The following is a 17,939-nucleotide window of genomic DNA, read 5'->3' on the forward strand; positions in this document are numbered from 1 at the left end:
CCCCTGTCACTTGGGAGAAGAGGCCAGCACCCTCCTCTCTACAACGTCCTTTCAGGTAGTTGTAGAGAGCAATGAGGTCTCCCCTCAGCCTCCTCTTCTCCAGGCTAAACAACCCCAGCTCTCTCAGCCGCTCCTCATAAGGCCTGTTCTCCAGCCCTTTCACCAGCTTTGTTGCTCTTCTCTGGACTCTCTCCAGAGCCTCAACATCCTTCTTGTGGTGAGGGGCCCAGAACTGAACACAGTATTCGAGGAGCGGTCTCACCAGTGCCGAGTACAGAGGGAGGATAACCTCCCTGGACCTGCTGGTCACGCCGTTTCTGATACAAGCCAAGATGCCATTGGCCTTCTCGGCCACCTGGGCACACTGCTGGCTCATGTTCAGTCGGCTGTCTTCTATTCTTAAATTACCTACACTGAACAAAATTACGTCTTTTAAATTAGCACATGAATGAAAGAAGTGCTTCCACTTACAAAAATAAATAGCTATTGCAATAGTTTTTGGCTTTTAAATCTGGAAAAATCAGATGCTTTTGGTTTCTAAAGAAATCAGCCTTTCTCTACCTTGCTAGGCACAATCATCCCCTCAGTATAGGGCTGACTTACAGTATGACATCACTCTAATTTATTAATGCAGTCTGTCAAGGTTTGAAGTGGGGTACACCATTCCAAACAAATCCTTCCAGTATTCAGGAACAGACTGAAGTTGGTTATGGCATGACTCTGCTCCTTTTCTCATAGGAACATCCTGTTAGGTGTAAGCTGGCAGCAGGGCCCTGCTCGGTTTGTATTGTCACAAAAAGACTACTCTTTGGGAAAGAAATCACTGATGGTCATGTGAAGTGATCACACAGGTGTTTTCCATCATCAGGCTGGTCATTGTAGAGAGAATATTAAGGAAACCCAGGTGCCAGAGGATAACAGGGCTTTAAATTGCTGTAGGACATCAATATCTGGGCTGTGACTCTGCCTTGTCCAGGTGCAATTTTACTAGATGGGCTAAAGGGGCTCCTGCCACCCTCTTTGTGAACATTATTTAGAGAGAATGATATAAAAGCTGTCATTGCTTACAGCTTCACCAGATTGCAGCTGGCCACATCCATCCTTCTCCTATCCACCCAGCTGCTGTCATTAATGCAGTTCAAATTATTGCTACCAGTTGCTATTTAAGCCTAAGATCCAAGGGTGAAGTCTAAGGCAGGCAAGAATTAATGATCTCACAACCTGCCATAAGCAAATAAGAAGTCCCTGCACTAGTTTTTCTACCTTGCAGGATCGAGGGGCAGGAGGGTAAGTTGTTTAACATACCAAAGGATCTATATTCCCATTTCTTCTGTAGGAAAGAATTTGACTAGCATGCCATGGAATAGACAGGGAACTTGAGGTATGTCATGCAAATTTATGCAGAGCCGACTTAAAAGAATAGAAACAGAATTTCTATATATAAATGCATGTCAATTACACTGCATGATTCCATTTTTGTTTCCTCTTCTCTGTCACTCTTCTTCAGTTGCCTGGTTATCATTTCACACAACCACATATGGGGGACCTCACCTTCCATTTGCACAAACAAAAAAACAATAAATAGCTATTTTTAAGAATCTGTCAGCAACTATTCATTCAAAACTTGTTCAGAGCATTCATCTGAGGTTGCTAGGTGACAAACTATGTACTCACTTATCTCCTTATTAGCAAATGCTGAGAACTTAACAAAAAGTTAGAATAAAGGACATTTCTGATTTCAATACCGTCCACACAAAACATTTCAAGGCTGCAAGCACTCGAACTGTTAACTTGCTCATACTTCTGTGAAACTTTATCCTCATCAGCTGCAGGGAAATAGAAGTGTCAATTAGACAGAAGCTCCATCACACTTCTGAAAATGTTTTTTCATTATCTTGATTTGGAGTCTAAATATTTGGTTGTAAATGACACTGCTAAAATGAGAAGTGTCAGTTAATAACTTGCAGTTGCAAATGCCTTTTCTTTCTCTCTTTTTTCTTTTTTTTTTCTTTTGGCAAGTTCATTGTTGTTGTCAACAACCTGATCAAGAAAACATGAATGAATGATCTGTAAAAATGGTAACTCATAGGAACGCAGCACTGCTGTGTCATGGATCTATACCTAACATAGTTAGATCATTACTAGGGAGACCCATCAAAACAGTGCACCACTATACATCAGATCTTACCAGTCATTCAGCCACCTTTAATTTTGTGATGTGTCCTACACATTTCATGACCTTGTAGTATCCACTTGTTTTGATGTTTAATGTCCTAAAATGTCTTCATAGCTAACAAACAACCATAGGTGTTCATGAGGGTTACTTTCAAGGCTACAAGGTGCTACTACAAAAACACAGATGATCTGAGGTTGGCTTACTTAATAAGTAGAAAAGACAGGCAGGATAATGAGCAAAAGGTAACGGAACTGTGCAGCAGAACAGTCATAAATCATTGCACCCAGTGCAGAGTGAAATCACATAGTTAACTCCTCAGCACCAAGTCTGTCACCTGAATTGCTTTCCTTTTTCACAGTGAAATGAGCACTGAGGTATCGTACAAGGTACTTTCCTGTATTACTGTACCTTCCTTTTCTTCTAGGCCTGTGTGATGCTCCTCTTTACTGAAATACCAAAGAATGCAATGTGCAGTACAACATACTGTTTGCAGACAAACTGGATACACTCACACCAGTGCAGACACACTGGATACTTGTTGTTAGAACAAAAAGAGCTTGAAAAAGAGCAACCAATATTCCACCCAAGTCATTGCTTTCCATTTAAGGGCCCTATAATGCTCACACAAATTCAAGGACAGATTTGTGTGTTTGTTTCCAAATGACCGCAGATCATACGCTGTGGGTGTACCAGTCAGAAAAGGAGAAAGGGAAAATAGCTGGTTTTGCTCTCTCTCAGCTGCAGGTGGTGGTTGCCTCTACTGTTGGGGTAACTGACAACTTAAGGACCGTGAGAGGGAAAGGGCTGTTAGCCTCTATTGCACTTGCCCAGGAGGGCACTGCTGCATCAACACGAGGTTGTAATTAAGTGTGTGATTCCATGCACCCCAGGGGTACATTTATAGGCATTCTTTGAGTGTGGGTTTTGGAAAGTGATTTATCAGAAACAAAATAAAAATTAAAATCTGAACATTGGTCACCGTTTTCTCTCACCCCACCCCCTTCCTAAAAGTAGGATTTTAAAACCTTCTAAATTGTTATTCTATGGATCATGCTTCCACTACTTCCACCCACTCTATATAGTTTTACCTGAGCTTTTTCACAAGTTCTGATTTAATAAATATATTCATGAAAGAATTCATCTTTTTCCCAGCTCTGCTCCTCCTCTTACATGCAGATTTCCATGATGGCACTCCTTCATTCCTCTATTTAAGTCATGTCATTCAGAATTCCAAATATTTAACTGTTTGAATCTTCTAAAATTAAACTGTATTAAGACAGGTTTGGTTTGGTTTGATTTTCAGAAACCTCCCAGATTCCATGTCTCCTAAGTGAATATTATTGGTGTCAGTGCATAGCCTGGCTGAAATAGAAAAGTCAGCACAGAAAACCAAGCAAGCAAGATGTCAAAATGCTCATACTGAAAGGAGAACAGAAGCATCAACCATTGATTTTCATGTGTCACATCTTCCTGCTCACTGACATATTCTGATTAAAGGCTTACAAGTATAAATCTAGAATTATTTCATTGACTCTCGCAGAATAACTTCACATTTACACAGCTGAAATTGAGACCATGGTCCAATTCTCATTTTGTATAAAATAGCTCACTTCATAGTTTTCCCTATATAAAGGTAGAATTTATGTGCACAAAATAAAAAAAGACTAAAACAAAAAACAAAACTGGAAGTAATACATACATTTAGGGGACTGCATCCACCTTTGTAAAGTTCTTTTTCATAGCATCAGGGATGAATTTGTCCCTTCTTGTTGGCTGCAGGAACTCATGGTTTTATTTTACATCCCTACATTTCTTTTTTTGTTTTCGTTCATGCCAACAAGACCATGAGTAGGCGTCACATAAGATAAATCTCACTAATTTTAAAAAAGAAAAACTAGTGAACAGGAGGTGATAAATGCTGTGCTGCCTACTCAGGTTCTGTCACATAAGATGTCATTTCTTCATTTTAATTATATTTTCTGCCAACTCACAAAAGCAAGTGATTTGTACTGCATGTGATCTTACCTTTTGCTATGGAATGTTTCTGCAGAGCCAACTGCAAAACGCATCTCATTGTTTCTGTCCCAGATTTTTCCCCCCCATATTCACTTTTATGTTTGCTTCCTAATGTTCTATAGAAACTGGCTCTTCAGGAAATGTTAATACATCAATAACAGCTTGTTCATTGCAAAATGACTCAGAGTATTTAGACATGGAATTCATTTTTTTCAAGCATTATTAAAACACATAGGAAGCCTAAAAAGTCATCTGCATTTTTGATACAGTTTTGTTAATGCACACTCACAGCCAGCTAGTTTTCCTACAAATTCTACTGGATTAAAAAATTGAAAGCTAAAAATCTCTGGGATGCAGGATGCACTAACAGCAAATCCTCGCCTGTTTTCATGGCAGGCAAGAGTTCTTGTCATCCTAGAGGGTGAACTAAAATGATCTTCTAGCAACACCAGCTGTTTGATTGACTGCTAACACCAGCAGGTGCTGTGAGTGGAAGGGCTACCACTAGCAGAACTGAGCTGATCAATGCATGTCACTGAAGCAGTGTCATGTGTAGACAGACCAGAGACAGCATTAAAATCCCATATTTCACCAAAATAAAATTCACTTTGCAAACAGGAATGGTTTTTTTGTATAAAAATTCTTGTTATAATAAATGAAACCAAAGCCCAAGGAGCACGTACCAGAACTCAAGCATAACAGCTATATCCTACAAGAGTTTTTAACACAAAGTTCACACTGAATTCAGTGCTCCTGTGAGTGAAGGAGGTGGAACAGTGGCTTTGATCAATTTTATCTGAAGTAGCACATCTCAAGAATTATTTGCAGTCACAGCATGAGAAGCAAAGAAAGAAATTGTTTATTATTACCCTACTAAACTGGAAATCATAAACAGGAATGAGAGAATGAACTGTAGGATGAAACCTACTCTAATTAAGAGTACAAACAGAAAAAGCAGCACAAGATCAGGTAGCTTAACCACACACATAAGGGGCAATCAAATAGCTGAATTATGCTGCCAACAACATCAGATCTGAGCTTGGGTTGTTCAAGTAAATCGAAACAGTCAGATCACAGTCCGAATGCAAAATCACATTTCTGAAGTAATAAATATTGTGATATTTGCACTACAACTGTCCAGTCAGATAGGCAGTATTTATGATTATGTTCAACCTTAAACAAAAGAACATACTGCCTTTTCATTTGACCATTTATTTTTCATTAATCACAATATCCTTATTAACAAAAAAAATGAGATGAATTAGAGATTGAGCATAAAATTTAATTACAACTCAAGTAAAAATATAGATTGCCTGATAGTTTATGCTTGACAAATGAAACAATGACCGACTAAATTATCTCTTCACCATGATAAGCCTTTTCTGCTCAAGGATAACTGAAGTTCTCCACCTCTTAAGTGCCTGGAGAACTTCCCTGCAGAAATGCTGCTCAATTCAAACTCGCATCTCTGCATAGGAGGGAAGCTTAGGGTGTTAAAAGCCACAACTTGGCTTGTCTTCCTTTCTTGTTTTCCATCTCTGTACAAAAATTAGCAGCTTTAGGACAACATCATTACTCTGAACACAACAATCTCTGTTGCTTCTGCAGGTCTACCTGTCCCCTTGTACTTGTCAGTGTCTGAGGCTCCACTACTTACTGCATTGCCCGACAGGGAGCACATATCTCTGATTTACTGGGGCCTGTATGAGGACATCGGAAGCCTAATGGAGGATGGAAATTGTTAGGTACAGCAGTTAATCAACAATATGTACAGCAAAGGAGGAAGGGGAAGGGAAGGCAGAGGAGGAAAGTGCAAATGAGCACTTTCCATACATATGAATGCAAGATGTACATCAAACAAAGTGTCAATCATATGGACACTCAATACAACATCAACATCCTGCTGCTCTGTTTGTTTGAATGTCTGCACCGCTGAGCAATCACAAATGGATGGCCTGAGTGACAAAAGGAGAAGATGGAGGGAGAGCAGGGAGGTTAACCACAGTGCAAGAAAGCTGGTTGTTTACAAAGCCCTTGCATTGAAATACATCCTCACAGTATTCACACAGTGAGATCCAAAAGCCGATGGCCAAAGGAAATAGTTGGTATGGGGGCTAGAGGAGAGAATTCAAGTGGCCACTATCAAAGTGCCATCTGCACAGGAGGAGACACTCGGATGTTCACTTTGCTTAGCCTAGAGTAGGATTGATCCAATTGAAGTAAAATCCTGTGAGAGCAGTTGGTGGAAAGGGGTAACCTGTGTGAGTTCACTTCTCTAAAAGCCCCAAAAGGGCCAACAGCAAACTGTAAGTCACTATTTACAGGCTGTCAATTCATTCCTTTCCAACAGTCACTTAAGCATTTTGCCCAGTTAAATTGAAAACCCAAAACAGGTAAGGCAATGCCAGAACACACTTCCCAGGAGCAGGAATCCCATCTGTGCTGCCTTTTAGAATAAAAACACAGATCATAGCTCATGCTCCTTTTATTTTTGTCCTTACTGGTCTATGCTCTCCTCCTGGAGCAGCCACTGGAGTATGGGCCTCCTGGTAATTAAAGCCATTCTCAGCAAAATTCATTTTTTGCATCATTTACATCATCTGCATTACTATTACGCACCATTGGGAACTTCTAAAATAGAGTAATAGACTCTTAAAATGCAGAAGGCTGATTCTCATTGAAAAATCAGCTTGTTTGGGTAGGATGTTCCTCACTGCATTTGGTGGGAAAAAAAGGTACTAATTTAGAAAGTAACTTTTAAGTGCACATGGGCTATAAAAACAAGCATAAGCTGCCTAAAATACAGTCAGAGTTTGAGTCACAGCAGGTTTTGCTTTCTTTTTTCTTCTTTTTTTTTGGTGTATACAAACACAGCAGACAACCTGGGTGCTTTGACTTTCTAGACAGTCAGAAGAATGTTGCACAAATCTAAATTTCAGTCAACTCAACTTTGCGGTGGATATCTCTTTCCCTTAAAGAAACACAGAAACAAAATAGAACACCCACACACACACCCCCCCACTCCGGTTTCTTTCTTGGAATGGCTGCACCTCTTCTAATAAGATGGCTTCATTTTTGTGATCTATGAAAGGACAAGAAAATAAAGTGCTTCATGAGAATAAAACAAAATAAATATACATATTTAATGGCAGGAAAAAAAGAGTTCTGAAGGGCTACCTCCAGCCAGGTCTTTTCTCAGATGAGTCTTTTCCTCCATGATTTTTCAAGAGCAATTTGCACAACGGCTGAAGATGCCAAAGAGGCATCTTTGGCCTCTGAGCCTCTGAGGCTGAGGGGAGACCTCATTGCTCTCTATAACTACCTGAAAGGACGTTGTAGAGAGGAGGGTGCTGGCCTCTTCTCCCAAGTGACGGGGGACAGGACAAGAGGGAATGGCCTCAAGCTCCGCCAGGGGAGACTTAGGCTGGACGTTAGGAAAAAATTCTTCACAGAAAGGGTCATTGGGCACTGGCAGAGGCTGCCCAGGGTGGTGGTTGAGTCACCTTCCCTGGAGGTGTTTAAGGCACAGGTGGACGAGGTGCTAAGGAGCATGGTTTAGTGTTTGATAGGAATGGTTGGACTTGATGATCCGGTGGGTCTCTTCCAACCTGGTTATTCTATGATTCTATGATTCTATGATTCATCTCTGTTGCTGGATCCAGCAGAGTACTGCTTGTACACTTGCTGAGATAAGGCTAATTTAGGAAAGAATAACTTCAGAACCTCAGCATTTGCTTTCTTGACACCTCAAGCCTCTTCATGGGAAGGAAGCATTTACTTTACCTGACTATAAAGCCAGTCCTTTCCTCTTCCTTTAGAAAAAAAATTATTTGAATGTCATTTACCTCACAGGAGTCTTTAAATAAAATTTTCTTATATTTAGATCAGACATTCTTCATTCTTTGTTTACTGGTAATTTTCTGACAAGTTTTCTTTGACTGCATTGATAGAAACACAATATAATTCTAAAGAATGCCACATGTAAGCCTTTTTATGTTTAGTTTACCTTACCACAGCAGTCAACACACTCCAGTGAAACACTCTGAGTCTGTAAGATCCATTTTTTCAACAGAAATTATGTACAATGTTAATTACATGTGATATCTATCTTACGTAATGTATAAGTTGCAAAGTTAAAATATGAGAAACAATGGATTTACTCAAGTCCAACAGAATTTCTCTAGATTTTAATGCCATAAGGCAAGGCCCAATGTCTCAAAAAGTCACTACCTGCAAAGGGGTCAAATACCTGCTCTTTTTGAAGATAATGAACATGGTATTTAACCTGTTTCTTGAAGCTGGCTTCCCAGCTGTTCTGGAAGACGTAGTGAGGGAATAAATAGATGACTGGGAAAGTGCATAGGTATTTGGATATTTTGTTCATACCACAACTTGGAGTCAATAAAATCTTACTTGAGACTCACTCACGTGAGATTCAGCATTTTGCTGTTCTAACCCTTCTGTCTGTTCTCTTCATGTCTTGTCATTATAGCATCAATATAAGCTATGAACTTGTAGTACATACCTGAAAGAGTTTTCCCAGACTTCTTGTGTTTCATTCTCCCTTTGTTTTATCAAACTGCTAAGAAATCCTCGTATTTGTAAGAGAAAATTTAAACAGATTAAAATTGACTACATGGGGTCAGATTATCTTTAATGTAAATCAATACATACCCTGGCCCAACTGAAAACATCGTTTCTAATAAAGATACTAGTATAATTTTTTTAAAAACAAGTCATCATGAGTAAAAATTTATTCTATACCTTATTTAAAAGCAGGATATAGGGGGAAAGCTGGGTTTGTGAATCTAGCTAAATGTAAGGAAAGAATGGGAAGCTTCCACTGAATCTTCTGATAATTGGGAGAAAGTCACTAAAGGTGGTCTAAGACCAACTTCCAGTCTGTTTCAGGGAGATTTCTGCCTAATTCTTCTTCAAATGATCCATCTAGCATATTTCAGCTCCTTTTCTGCCTGGCATTTCTAAAGGTCCTTTAGCAAGAAGATGTCTCAAAATCATATTTTCTTTCTTTTTATTGACAGTACTCCTTTAAAAAGAAACGTCTGTCAGCAGTTTTGCAGGGAACTGGGACTTGGAGACTATGGGCCTATTCCCGCTCTGTACTCTTTCTTACTGGATAACTTTATACAAGTCATAGCATGTCTCTTCTATCTCAGCTACACCTTTTTGTTTTCCCATACTAAACTGTGCTGTCATAGTGGCAAGGCCTGTGACATACAATCCATTTCTATGGTGCCTCACACAATGGGAACTTGATCACTGCTGGGGTCTATAGATGTGGTAAATAAGGCTGAATGCAGGAATAAAAGCTAATTATAGGAATGGGGCATAATGTGGGGAGAAATGAGAGTAGGGTCTTCCACCTCCCTTCTCCCCTCCTTCTTCTCTTCCCTTCCCCCTCCTTCTTGCCATGGGCTGAGTACAAGGCCTCCAACAAAAAGAAGTGCATCAGGGGCACATCAGCATGAGTGTGTGTGGGATGAGGCGACTGGGAACAAGCACAGCCAACTCCTTCTATTGGCAATGCCTCGCCAAGGACAAGAGCCTAATTATTTTCTAAGATGGATTGCAGCTGCTGCTCTGACGACTCAGCCTACAGATGACCTGTGCTCACCACTGTGATATCATTATAATACAAAAACAAACCTCCACACCTAAGGCTACCCTCCTCCTCCCTGATGCAAACCACTCCCTTGGCCACATCTGCTGGGCTTGTGCATTAAAGTTTTGGCACACAAAGTGATAATTCTTTCTCTACCAATCAGCAATTATTATAGTGACCACATTCACTCAAGCTTCTCCACCCCTAGATGTAAGCTTCATATAAATAGAGTAAACAAAGGAAAAGTTTTAGCAGTTGGGGAGGCGTGAAGAAAAGAAAAAAAGTCACTGAAACTCTAGGCATCAGCTGACTGGCTGAACCCCATCTCCCCTCATCCCAGGGACTTTATCAGGGCAAGAAAGTAGAGGGGAAAATGTGATCGAAACTTTTGGGATCAGCCAACAGGCTGGATCCTATCCCCCTTCCACCCTCCTCTCCTGGAATTCCATTGGGATAAGCACTTGGAGTTATCCATGCTAAATATATAACCTCAAGCTAATTATTAGTATCGCTCTGTATTCTAACCCTGTCTACATGTTATCTTTACTTATATCTGATTGTTATTGCTACACGTTTATATCATTGCTCATTGCAAACTTGTAGAGTTCCGGTCCCAGGTCATAAATAGGGTTGTTCACTGTATTTTTGCAAACAGAACCTTCTCCACAGCTATTAACAAACTTTATTAAGTCATGAGCTGTTATTCTTAATAAAATCAACTTGTTTATACAAGTCTCTGAAGTTTCTCATAACAGTTTAATAAGAGACATTTAAAGGGGGGTCTAATGGCACAGAGCAAGCTGGGTTTTTTTATTATTATTATTACTATTATTATTATTATTATTATTATTTACCCTTTCATCATTGCTCTCATTAATTATTGCGTACGTAACAAGAAAAAACAGAAAAGTGTCAAAGTGTCTTTTTCTCAACTCCAAGCCACACTTTCTAAGTATGTGTGCCTGCCAGTTGTACTAAGAAATTTCTGGCTGCATCTGCAATGAGTTCACAGGGAAGGAAAAGAAGAGCAAGCTCTGAATTTGCATGAAAGAATCAGGTTCCTCCAGATCACCATTCTGCTTATGCCAAGGACATAAGGAGGGATATATGCAAAAGAGCTCTTAGAGATGGAACTTCTTAGTTGATGAGGGAAATGCTGTGGATGTTGTCTACAGACTTTAGTAAAGCCTTTGACATCATTTTCCATAGAATAAACTGGCTGCTCGTGGTCTGGAGGGGTATAATGTTTGCTGGATAAAAGACTGGCTGTATGGCTGAGCCCAGAGAGTTGTGGGGAGTGGAATTAAATCCAGTTGGCAGATGGTCACAAGCAATGTTCCTCAGGTCTCAGTGTTAAGGCCAGTTCTTTTTAATATCTTTATCAGTGGTCTGGATGAGGGGTTTGAGTGTACCCTCAGTAAATCTGAAGATGATGCCAAGTTGAGTGGAAGTGTTGATCTGCTTGAGGGTAAGAAAGCTCAGCAGAAGAATCTAGACAGGCTGGATAGATAGGCTGAGGCCAATCATATGAGATCCAACAAGGCCAATTGTCGTGTCCTGCACTTGAGTCACAACAACCCCTTGCAACAGTACAGGCTTCAGGAAGTGTGGCTGGAAAGCTGCCTGGTGGAAAAGGACCTGGGGTTGCTGGTCAACAGCCAGCTGAACGTGAGCCAGCAGTGTGCCCAGGTGGCCAAGAAGGCCAACAGCATCCTGTCTTGTATCAGAAATAGTGTGGCCAGAAGGTCCAGGGAAGTGAACCTGTCCCTGTACACAGCGCTGGTGAGGTCATACCCCAAATACTGTGTCAGTTTTGGGGCTCTCATCACAAGAAAGGCATTGAGGCATTGGAGTGCATTCAAAGAAAGGCAACAAAGATGAAGAGTCTGGAGCACAAGCCTTATGAGGAGCGGCTGGGGGAACTGGGGCTGTTTAGTCTGGAGAAATGGAGGATAAGAGGAGACCTTATCATTCTCCACATCTACCTGAAAGGAGGTTGCAGTGAAGTGGGTGTTGGTCTCTTCTCCCAAGTAACAAGCAATAGGGCAAGAGGAGATGGACTCAAGTTGCACCAGAGGATCTTTAGACTGGATATTAGGAAAAATTCCTTCACCAAAAGGGTTGTCAAGCATTGAAACATGCTTCCTAGGGAAGTGGTGTAGTCACCATCCATGAAGGTATTTAAAAGATGTGTACATGTGGTTCTTTGGTAGTTTAGTATTTAACTTGGCAGTGTTAAGTTAGGGGATGGACTTAATGATCTTAGATGTCTTTTCCAACCTAAACAATCCTACAATTCTGTAATATTTCACTCCACTTCCAAAATTCTCCTGCCAATGTCAATGCAAGCTGAAACAGAGGTACTGGCAGATCTTAGTGGGGCCTCATGCGTAAGACTTCACTTTTCCAAGCAATCTCAGAAAGAGGAAGATGTACAAAAGCACACATGCAACAAGTTGGCAGCAAGGCAAAAGGAGCCATAGAACCATACTGACATTATCAATAGGAGTGAGGAAGAAACTTCCCATGACTAATGCTTTTCTAATAAATATTAGCTAATACTATAGCTGTATATCACCCGAAACATTACAAGACACAGCAGGTCTCTTAGCATGCATTTTGTCCTGTTTATGGAACAATGTCTCTGGTAACTTCACTTCTAGCTCCCAGCACATCTGAAATACTGTGATGTCTTTGCCTTCTAACTTGTATTTAAAAGATTGTACAAACTCACCAGAATCTGTTCTGCTTTCACAGATAAAAAAAGTCAGTTTCAGCTGCAGTGACATGGCTGAGCTGACAAGTAGAGCCCATGGCTATAATACCACCAACAACATGCATCTTTATATGACTTGAATTGTCTTTTGGCAGACTTAGTTAATTTATACACTAGATGTCACATACCTGAAGTAAGTGACCCCTCTATTGCAATTACTTTGTTCCAGCATGTTAGGAAAAAAAAAAACCTACGACTTTAGGAGCTGTGCAATAAAACACATTTGGAAATAATAATTTCCCTCGTCACTGTTTCTATTATTAGAAATGCTTAAAGTCCCATATGTGGGGTTTTTTTCTGCCAGTGATTCACCTCAGCCATTTCCAAGTGTTATGAAGTATCAGGAGGGAAATAACAATACCCCAACACAGACACGTGCTACAAAAAATGTTAATCAGCTTTTCTGACGTGATCACAAGACTCACGTGCAGAAATGTACATGTGCTTCAGCACAAAACTATCACAATTGTGCACCCACAAGTATTTTAACTTCATGAAACACAGGAGGCTTGCTTTTATAATTATAGACTCACATGTCCTAATTTGAATGTATTTTCCACCAAAACCAGCTCTACTTATTTATAATTTGACTGCATAAACCACAATAACAGTTCTCTGAGCTAAAAGTAAAAGTACTTCTCAGAAATCCACAGCTGTTTTTCAAAATTTCCTGCATTATACATTGGTATATTACATAAAGTAATTGCTAAAAAACGTAGAACAGTATATCAGTGTTTCACAACTATAAATAGATGAATATTTGCTTAAGCTACTCATACTACACCTTTCCTAGCTGAAAGAATTATTTAAACCAAAGAAAATATAAACATCTTTGCCTAGAGATAAAGCTTCTAATTTTATTTGCCACATATAAGGAAAAGCAGCTCAGCAACCTTGATAGTAACTGAATGCAAGGTCTTGTTTGTGAAGTAGAGAGCACAGGCAACTTTATTTCACACCTTTAGTTAATTGCAGTGTATTTAAAATGTTTTTAAAATACTTCCGTATGTGTAACTGTTGGCAAACATATTTTTATTGAGAGGTCTCCCTTAAATTACAAAGTAACAGCAATTCATTTTCATTTAATTGACAGCAAGATCTCAGTGGCTTTAAATACACAATGGAAGATCTCCAGGAATGAGACCTTTGAAAATAAGCTTTAGCAATCTGGAAAGAACAAGCAGGATCTGCCAGTATACAAGCCTGTAGTGTTCCAATCACATGCAGTTCTCTCTTACCATTCAGCTAGAATTAGGACTCCAAACAAGGGATGTACACTCCGTCTGTGGCAAATAAAAACCTCCCAGAGACCCATTTCTTCTCCCATTTCTTCTTCTCCCCAGGGTGAAAAGGAAAAGACTCTTCTGCCTGTATTGAGCCTTGTATGCAAGCCCACATGGGTACTGCTGGTTGTATTTCCTCAGAGGAAGAAGACAAGGGGGTTGGAAGACCATTTCTTCCTGAGGACATGCACCTTATATATACATATATATATATAATGTATGTTCTCTCCAATTTAATAATCTATCTCTGTCTCTGAAGATGGTTCCTAAATTAGTGAAGGTAAGCTTGAGAGCTACTTTTGTAGAAAACAAATATATGCTTCTTTGATGGAGCAGATATTTCTAATAGTTTTCCAGATGGGAGAATGGACTTTACCAGCACCAAAGAACAGAGCATCCACCTCTTCCCTCTCTGCTTAGATAAAACGCACACCCATTATCACAAAGAAGGGGAGAGAGCAAAAAGGCACCTGTTCCTCCTTGGAGGTGGTTCTGCCTGTTTCTTTACCTAGGAGACCTTCCCTCTCAAAAGGCTTGGAGATGTTTCCTTGCTACACTCACTGTATCTTGAGGCAGACCCACCAAAAACATCAGCTTCTCCTTTTCTGACACAACCCTTCGGCCCAGGTTTCCCTGCCAAGGAGAAACAAGAACCCAGCTCACCTGGTGAGGCTGCTGATCTGGACAGCAAAAGCCCCAGCACTGCACACCTCACACCAGCACAGACCCCCATCAACCTACTACTGTCTGCTGTTCTCCTCTGCACTGGGGTATGTTCCCCTTCTGCACTTCAAAATAATTTGGTTTTAACATCTGTTCTACGCTGACCAGTTTTAAGATCTGTTCTATGTTGGTTAGTGAATCCTGACAGGATATGCTGCAAACCAGTTAGAACTGGATTGACTCACAGGGACTAGTTACAAGGAGTGAAAATGACACAGTCTTATGCACAACAGGTAAAGGCAAAAGAATTATAACCTAAAACACAGGTATTGGAGGAGACCTGAGAGAGAACTGAGATGTCCATAGGTAACAATCACAGTTAGGATAATCTAATTTTGTATTTTTGATGGTTTAAATAAATTTGGGAATTCCTTGCTGAAATCAGGAAAAACTAATTAAAATGTAATGGAAGCAATGACAGGAATTAATATATTGGAGGCTCTCATTTGGAAATGCAGTCTTTGAGTACATCACCTAAAATATCTCTCATGAATTTGATTAACTCTGCAAAAACAGCTAAAACCCAACACCTAACTTAGTCACCAAACCACAGCTTTTCAGCAGCCAGGAAAAGGCTTCTCTAAATCAGTATTTTGTATACATTTCAATGATAGTTAGACACCCACAGGCCTGTATGTGTGCAAGGGGAGATGACAGCTTTAAAGGTATCATCAAATCAGCAGTATTGCAAATCTTCCTAAACCTGTAGTTCTTCCTAAACTGTAGTTCTGCCACAATCGTACCAGGTGGAATAGGACTAATCCGTTCTCTGACTGAAGAATCCTAGGGATTCTGCAGGTAATAAAATGAAGACATACTAGCAGGCATGCAGAGGCAGAGGTGAATGCGGACGTGAGAACTGTTCATCCATTAGGGGCACTGTGGTGTGTAATAAATTCAGCTGATTCAGAGGCATTCACCCAGGCAGACCCTAAACCATTCTATTTCTTTCTTTGACACTGGCAAGACAGGTGGCCCCATTCACTTTTAGGATATGTTTTTCTAGTGATGTTTAATGTTAAAGTGGCAATGACTTGACTTCAGTCATGTACAAAACTCTTAATATGATTCCTTCCCAAAATATTAGGAGCAGCAGGAGGGGTTAAATAGCAGAGACACCAGCAGGGTTGCAGGTGAGCACACAGACGTGAAGCTTTAAAAAACCTTAGGAAAAGTATCAGTTTTGTCTTCCTAGAACATATTACAGTGACACACAAGCATTGCTTTAAACTCCTTCTGTCTCTGCTTACTCTCACATACCACTAGTGCTGCAATCCAGTACCTCGCATTTGAAATAAACTCTGGTAGTTTTCCACTTCAAGAAAGAAGCTAGTAAAGAAGATTCCATTTGTACACCATGTTGTTATAGAAACAAACTTTCCTCACAGTGCCCCTTCCACTCTCGAGATATAACTGCTGTTTCAAACAACAGAATAAAAATAATAATAAAAATCCCATAAGTTTACTGACAGTCACCTCATTATCATGTGTCTTGCTTTTGTGATTTTTGTCAGACTATGAGATAAAAGCACTAAGCACCTGAGCTGTGAAATATCTCTAAGCTGTTTCTGCACTAGTACCAAAAGGTTTGCTATTGATCCAGTATTGTATTGGATTGTTAATTTACAGGCTGGTTTAATAGAAACATCTGAATGTAACACACAGTGGTGACAGGATCTTGTTTGTCCATGATAGTTTGCACTGCTGCAGTCTTGAGTGGTGTACTGTGGTGTTATTTATGTTCTTTTAAGTGGCAATTAGTCTGGCTAGAAATATGGAACATGCACACTAGCGTGTTAACAATCCTTTCTCTCAGAGAGGTGATAAAGGCAATCTACAAGCTAATGAGGATGCTGTACTAAAACATGCGATGGCCAGATCTGGGAAGCTGTTTAGTAAGTTCAAATGCCAGCAGGGAAAGATAAGAGACAGTAACAAAGTAAGATGGGCAAATGAGTTGTATCATTTGGACAGTAACAAAGGGAGAACAGGGGCTGTAGGACTATGAACTGTGCTTCAGCACCAATATCAAGGAAACAATGTACGGGTCACAGGAAATAAAAATGAGACAAAACTGGAGATGACAGAAGCAGCACAGCATGGGACATCATATAATTGCAAGATTTTCTAGGCAAAGTCCCATCCTTCTTTCAAGAAAAGGCAATTTTTTCCTGCTGCCCCATATTTGGAACTTATATACTGTATAACAGCGATTTTGTCATAGTGACCAATTAAATGTATCTAATTGCGCCTCACCCACTCCCTTTCTCTGGTGATGTAGGATGAATATCTCAGGTATAGACAAAATGACTGTCTCCAAAAACGGGCCCACTGAGGAAGATCTTCACCAGAACACATTCATTACTGGGATGCTACATAACACTGATTCAGATCCTCCTTACCCATTATCACTAGTGGCAGAGTGAGTAAGGAGGAAGAGCAAGTAAGGCAGAAGCTCTACTGTTAGGCAAAGACACAAGGTAGCAGGGAAATTACTAAAAAATATGTCAAAGACCGTTCAAACAAGCAATCAAACAGTAAAAACCCTGGTATCACTATATTAGATTACACCAGAGCTGCAGTCCCTTCTGGTATCTCAGTTGTCATCCTTCGTTTGTTTGGGTTATGAACAGACGTCTGCTATCCTGCATCTGTCTACACACCTAGAACCTGATTCTCCTCATGGGGCTGCCTCTTTCTCTTTCCGCAGGAATTACAGAGGGACACTGAGGCATCTCAGCTGTGCCTCAGACAAGTTTCATGGTTTAGGAGGTGCAAACTTCATATTCTTTGGGCTTTAAATTTACATATACACACATACGTACAGCCCTCACACAAGCAAGGGCTGAACCTTTTTAGGTTCTACCACAGTATGAACAAAAGATGATATTTCTAGTCAGTTCTCAGTTAGCTGGGGCAAAATTGACAAAGTAAATTACATTATATCCAGACAGAGATTGTGGAGATTGGTGCTATTCTTACACTCTTTCTGGCCCGAAGCCAACCTTAAATAAATCAAGCCATGCCCATAAACCAGAAATCTTAGGCCTAGACATCATTCTCTGCATGAACTTAATCCACTACAAAATGATAATACAGTCTCCAGTAATACTCAATTAGAAACAAATTTCGTTTCAAGGTTTTAGAAGAGTTTTTTCTTAACACTTCTAAATGTAAAATCTTTTTGTTATTTCTTTCAAAATTCAATCTTAGCAATGGATCTTTACATTTTTTGAGGTTCTAGTGTTATATCAACAGGTCATATCAGGCAAGTAAGCTTTTCCCTGGGAATATTGCTTCCAGTTCTCTGAGTTGTTGCAGTTTTGTTTATGCACTGCAGAG

The sequence above is a fragment of the Phaenicophaeus curvirostris genome, chromosome 1, assembly GCF_032191515.1.
Source record: "Phaenicophaeus curvirostris isolate KB17595 chromosome 1, BPBGC_Pcur_1.0, whole genome shotgun sequence".
NCBI classification, from domain to species: Eukaryota; Metazoa; Chordata; class Aves; order Cuculiformes; family Cuculidae; genus Phaenicophaeus; species Phaenicophaeus curvirostris.